Source organism: Falco cherrug, chromosome 10, assembly GCF_023634085.1.
Source record: "Falco cherrug isolate bFalChe1 chromosome 10, bFalChe1.pri, whole genome shotgun sequence".
Classification (NCBI taxonomy): domain Eukaryota; kingdom Metazoa; phylum Chordata; class Aves; order Falconiformes; family Falconidae; genus Falco; species Falco cherrug.
The window spans coordinates 21056524-21062527 of NC_073706.1; positions in this window are offsets into that span (position 1 = coordinate 21056524).

Consider the following 6004-nt stretch of genomic DNA (forward strand, 5'->3'; position numbering starts at 1 on the left):
GCCAACAAGTGACAAATACTGTAAATCTAACCAAACGCATCCTTGAATAAACTTTGAGCAGCTTTTTAAAAAGGTGCTTGGGGCGGTGAGTTATATAAGGAAATGGGAGTGCAAGGGATACATTTATATAGGGTTAGTTTATGACACTAATTGAGCTGTCTTATACAGTCAGCAGCCTGGTCCTTTTTTGCTCCGCACCAATTTTTAGTACCCAGAAACACACAATATGAGGGTTGTCAGAGAAAAAAATCATCCAGAATTATCTCATTAGGTAGAACAGAGATGTTGATATCTGTGAAGTTAAACACCATTGTTTAGGTGGGATTTTCCATTTGCTGTCCCTGCTAACATCTCTTCCTACAACATGCAAACTCTTTTTAACTCCATCAAAACGGCCTCTTTGTGTAGAAACTTCATGGGCAAGATCCTCCATGGATACAAAATTTTGTAGCTCCACTGAGAGCAGCAGGATGATGCTGATTTACACCAGATACGGATCTGGTTCACAGCATGTTTCAGTCTGAATTCACAGAGCATGGAGTAATGTGAAACAAGGAAGTGACTTTTGTGAAAAGCATTTTGGAAAGGAAAACCAAAAATGATGGATGTACCACTGGGGCAGAGGGAGTGGAGCCTGCCTCAAAGAAGACCTTGTAGAGCTGCCAACCTTCCCGCAAAATGTGCTGCTGCTCGCAGAGAGGAGTGGGAGGTTTCCCCAGGACAAATGCAGCCACACCAAGCACTCTAATAACTACTTTGTAGATATTTTTATGTACCATCACATCAAAACCAGACAGAACTTCCAAAACGTTTGAATTCGACCCATCACTGATTAATGGAAGGAGGAGAAGGAGAATGGGTGGGAAGAATAGTCATTGTGAACTGCCATAACACTGGGCAGTAAGCCATGCTATTCAACAAATGAGACAATACATTAAAAAAATAAAACTTTGTTTTCAGGGGCCTTCTATATATATCAAGAGCTTGATTCACAGACCACTAAAGCTAATGGGAATCTTTCCTTTGACTTTAACCAGCTACTGGTCCAGCTATTACAAAAGAAGAGTTAATAGAGCTTTGCACTTACTCGGTATCTCAAGATTAGAAAATTGCAATGTTGGATACAACATCAACAGTTGGCTACTAACCACAACTAATTACTCAGGATACACAGTAATTTTACCCACCTGTATGTACTGCATTTTGCTATGGAAGCTGTTGGCATGAACCAGTAGTTGCAGAAAAGATTTAACAAAACACAGATAACGTACATGCTTACAAGAAAGAATAGTTAATAATTTATGTTCCACCAGGTACTTAAAGCTCTACAAACAGTATTACTGGGGGAAAAATAGATTTTCAAATATTACATGCCTTTTTATAGCTTCTTTCTGTTTCTTTCTCTCTGGAAGCAATTAGCTCAATCATATTATAATTCTTACATTTTCAGCTATGCAACTGACCATATTACCATTCCAGTTAAATATGCAGCAGAGCCACTAGTCCTTTGTGAGGAACGGGATTGTTCATTTCAATAGGAGTTTGGGGTGGGCATAGTAAATCATCCTCTTCCTGATCCAGATGTGTTAATGGAAGAGGTGACCCCTCTCCTTTTACCATTACTTGGTTGGAGGTCCTGCCTCCACCAGTTTACTGACAGAGAAGGCAGCATGAGAACTTCCAAATTAAGTGGAACAAATTAGCTGTGCTAAGTTGAATTCTCAGTCTAATTCTCTATCAGGGGAATTAATTTCTCCTGAGGCCCATAATAAATTTTACCAAAGTTAGCTCCTCAAGAAGGACTGAACTGTGAAGATACCTAGGACAACTTGCCGCTTTCACAGGTAGAGTAGCATGGCAGCTCACCCGAGCTATGCTCTGAAACTCCTAGAATAGTAAGCAGTATGGGATCTCTCAAAAAATGCAGGAAATGTGACACACGTGGGACCATTAGAAGATGTAGACATAATTTACCTGGGGGCTGCCATTTAATGCAGGCTAGGATTGAAATAGTCTGTCTGGTTCTGCCCAAAGCACATTAGGAAGCTGTCACATATAGTGCTCTATCAACAGACCAGTTGAAGGAGTAACATTAGAGATGGGTGGCAAACAACCTGGAGGGATCCAGAAGGAAACCTTTATCAAAAGCCTTAATGTTACTGACCAGAGAAAGGGAAAACAATTCCTCGTTCTCTCTTAAAGGTATTTCCTCTGGGATGTTTTTTGACCAAACCTTTTTAACCATGCAAGACACACCACAGTTACAAGCACAGGATCAGATTTCTGCCCATCAGAAAGGGGTAGAGAGAAAGTAACTTCAGTAGTACAATACCAGGTAAAAGCTGCTGGCATTTCTGTGTGCTCAGAATCTGGTGTGGTTAGATCCTTACACCTAGTCAGCAAAGCTGCCTTTATCGAGCTTAAAGGGTACATAAACCTCTACAGTTTTCCAAATAAGTTCATCCAACTAGACTGCACTTCCGTTACACAAAGAGCTTCCCCAATATAACTGAAATATATCCCACAGTACTTGCTGTCTGCCTTTGGGAAGTGAAACTGCAGCTATACTGGTTCCACTAGGATATACTTGGGTTTTCATTCACTGATCACTTTTTCCCCCTCCTATGTTTGGGACTCATTACTAGAAAAATCAATATTTAGCATCACTAAGAATCAGAACTAGAGATTCTTCTGGAACAGAACTTTCTTGATGGGTCAATCACAATTCAACCAAAACAATATTCAGGTGTTTCTACAGTACAGGAAGTGCATGGATCACTTTTTCCCTTCCCTTTATATGTAAATGCAAGCATATTTAATATCCTGCACACTTGTACTTTGTGATGTTAGCAGAAACAGACACTGCTGACATTAAGTGATCAGTTGGCACTGGGAAATCAAATGGCAGGAGCAAATGAAGGTGGCACAAATGTTACTGTAGATATTTTCATTCCTTCAGGGACAATATATGTTGGTAAAGAAAAAAAATTATCATCATCATACTTAATGCATATATCACAAGAATTATGTCTGTTTTCTATCCAAAAAATATCAGGTTCAGCAATTTCACTCTAGAAAACAGGAATAGTTCACATCTCATTCAATTTTACACTTACCTTTACCTGAAACATCAGAGATGTGGATGGTGTCCCTTTTCGAGGCTGGAAAGATGACTTCTTTTAATCTGAGTTTTCCAGTTTTTTTAAAAAGCTTTTTTTTCTCACTTTCTTATTGGAGAAGAAACTTAATCTGAACACTTGACCTTGACTGAAGCCAGCTGTAGCTTCTCATCCAAAAACCAGTGCACAGGTGCTCACAATATCCAGTTGACTCTTTTTCTTTGACTCAAGTGAGTCAAGTTCTCAGCATGTACTGAAGTTTAAATACAACTTTTGCCTAAATTGGGGTACTTTCCAAAACAGAATCCTTAGTTATTCATGTTGAAAGTATTAAAAAAAAGGAAGGAAAGGCACAGATAATACCTAGGAAAAGTAGATTGCCGGAGCAAGGCAAAACAGCCTGGCTCCCTGTTTACTTTGCCTAGGTCAATGGTAAAAGTTGAGGCACTGGCTTCTGCTTATGTTTTTTTCTTTCATTTTACTGATAGCAGGTATACGTGTCCAGCTCTCCAAGACTTTCTGTCCAAGTTCCTCCCTTTGCTTGCCTCCTATCCCAAGACCAGTCCCTTTCCTCTCTTTTATCCTTACACAGCAATATCCAGCTTTGCATTTGGGAAAGGCTTGAGCTGACTGTGTGCAGAGGTAATGGCTAGTTGAAGGAGGAGTGAAATGTTCATTTTAAAAAGCATTTTAGCATAGCAGTAGGTAAAAGGGTTCTAACTAGACTGCAGGAAAAAAGGCGTTTTCATGCTTCCTGTTTTTTGTTAAGTCACTGAATCAAATGCTTTGAAATTTGTGCACCTAAAGAGACACCAACATCTCTATTTCAAGAAATTTCCTGAATCGGAATGGTTGCTGCGGGTTAACTTCCTTGGAAATATAGCCAACTGAAGTGTCGTGATAGTCTTTTTATATAAGGCCTTATAATTGTAAATAATGGTCAGGGTTTCCATGCAGGAAAAAATCTTCAAGGCATTAGCAAGAATGTGGCTGAATACCTAGTGACAGCCTGGGCCTTCAAAACCAGCCCGGTTCCAGTGTGGTGCTCCAGCAAGATCTCTGTAACGCTTCATGGTCCTGGGAAATACATGGGGCCGCTGAATGCATAATCACTTGTAAAGGTGAGGCAGGCTACTCATTCTGAGCAGCCACACACATGTCCATTGCCTGTCGGCCAAACTGAACGTCCAGGTTTCAGCTTTCTGCATCTGCTCCATCAATTTCTTTTGACTTACTTTTTTTTAAAGGCACCGATTATGCGCAAATCAAATGAGTCTGTTTCTTTAGGTCCATTAATTATTACATTCCATTTACATTTTCTGTTTACTTTTTCCCTTCTCTATGGAAGCTATTGAAGGTCTGATGATTCAGAATGCTCTGGGAACACTATGTGGCTTTCCTTCTTGTTTGCCTATTGTAATGGAGCTCATTTTTCAGTGGAGGTTTCCCATTATTTCCAGGAAAAATGTGGTCAAACCCATGTACTCCCAAACCTTTTGATCTCCTGAATCCTCTTCATATCCCAGATAAAAAAGTCAGTGATTAAGACAGAGTTCCTAAAAGGACACATAGTCAGGTTTCCCTTTGACCAAAATGGTTTCCCAGTGAATCAAACCTTTCTCAGCTCAGGGGGGGCTCGACAATAGACCCTGAAAAGATGGATAGAGCAATTGTCTTGCTTAGTGATCCACGAAAGGAAAGGGGTCCTTAGTGAAGGGAGACCTACACTAAGTCTGACCTGACACTGCAGGAGTAAGACAATAAAAGGTCAAGGAGACTAACGAGAGGAAAAATGCAGACAATAGGTGCCACAGCTAGCACACAGCTCCTGCCACGCAGACTATGGGGCAGCAACGTTAACTGCCTCAGACATGTGAAGGGGAAGTGAAGCAGAAAGAACTTGAAGTTTCCTTCTTAAGAATTGTGGCCCAGCATCTTCAGGATTTACCCAGGCCTCACAGAGAGGTCAAAGTGATGCAGCTAGACCTGAGGTGAATGAAAAATAAAGATTATCTAATTGGGGAGGAGAAAAATATAGATGTATTTTAGACCGAACAAAAAAGGCAACAACTTGACGGTTGGGATCTGCAGTAAGTTCCCAAGGCATTTTGTGAGAGGAAGCTTTTGCCTAATTCTGTTTAAAAACACCCAACAACGTGATACTGCTGTACGTGAAGACTTGCAACCAGCCTATTTTTCTTCTGTGTGAACAGAAAGATGCTTAGTTTGCACTGTATGGGACTCAACTGAATTTCCTTCAAGCGCTCAACAATTGTTTCTTGCTGTGTGTGAAAGAATCCTGGTCCTTGCGATGGTCTGAAGACAAAAGAAGGAATCTCTGTGGCTTCTGCATGCATCCCTGTTGTCAATGGCATCTCCATTATCAGTTCTTTGTAGCTGGGCCTTGCCCCTTCCTACTTAGGTCAGACAAGTACCCTCAATACTACTTTTGCATGTATATGCCAACAGGCCACTCTTCAGTTAACAACTAACATTTTAAAAGTCTCATCTCATCAGAGGACCTGGAAAGATAATCTCCCTGGGTTGTATTTGTCATATAAATAGCTGATGTTTTTTTCCATTTTAAACCACATTTTTCATCTTCTCAATGACCTGATCTTTTGACAGCAGGCATCATGGGCACTGGGATTTATCAGAGTATCATTTCTGTGATAGGAACTGACAGGTGGAATAAACATTTCCTCATCTGTAAAAACAAAATAATACAGCATTTTAAAATTCAAGAGGTTCAGGTAAGGCAACTTGCTTTACTTTGGAACACTGCACAAAACCAACACTTTCCCAACACTGCTGGAAATCAGGTATAGCTGTAGGGAGGAGGAATCGGGATGGTAGTATTGGTCAGAGGATGGCATGTGGAAATT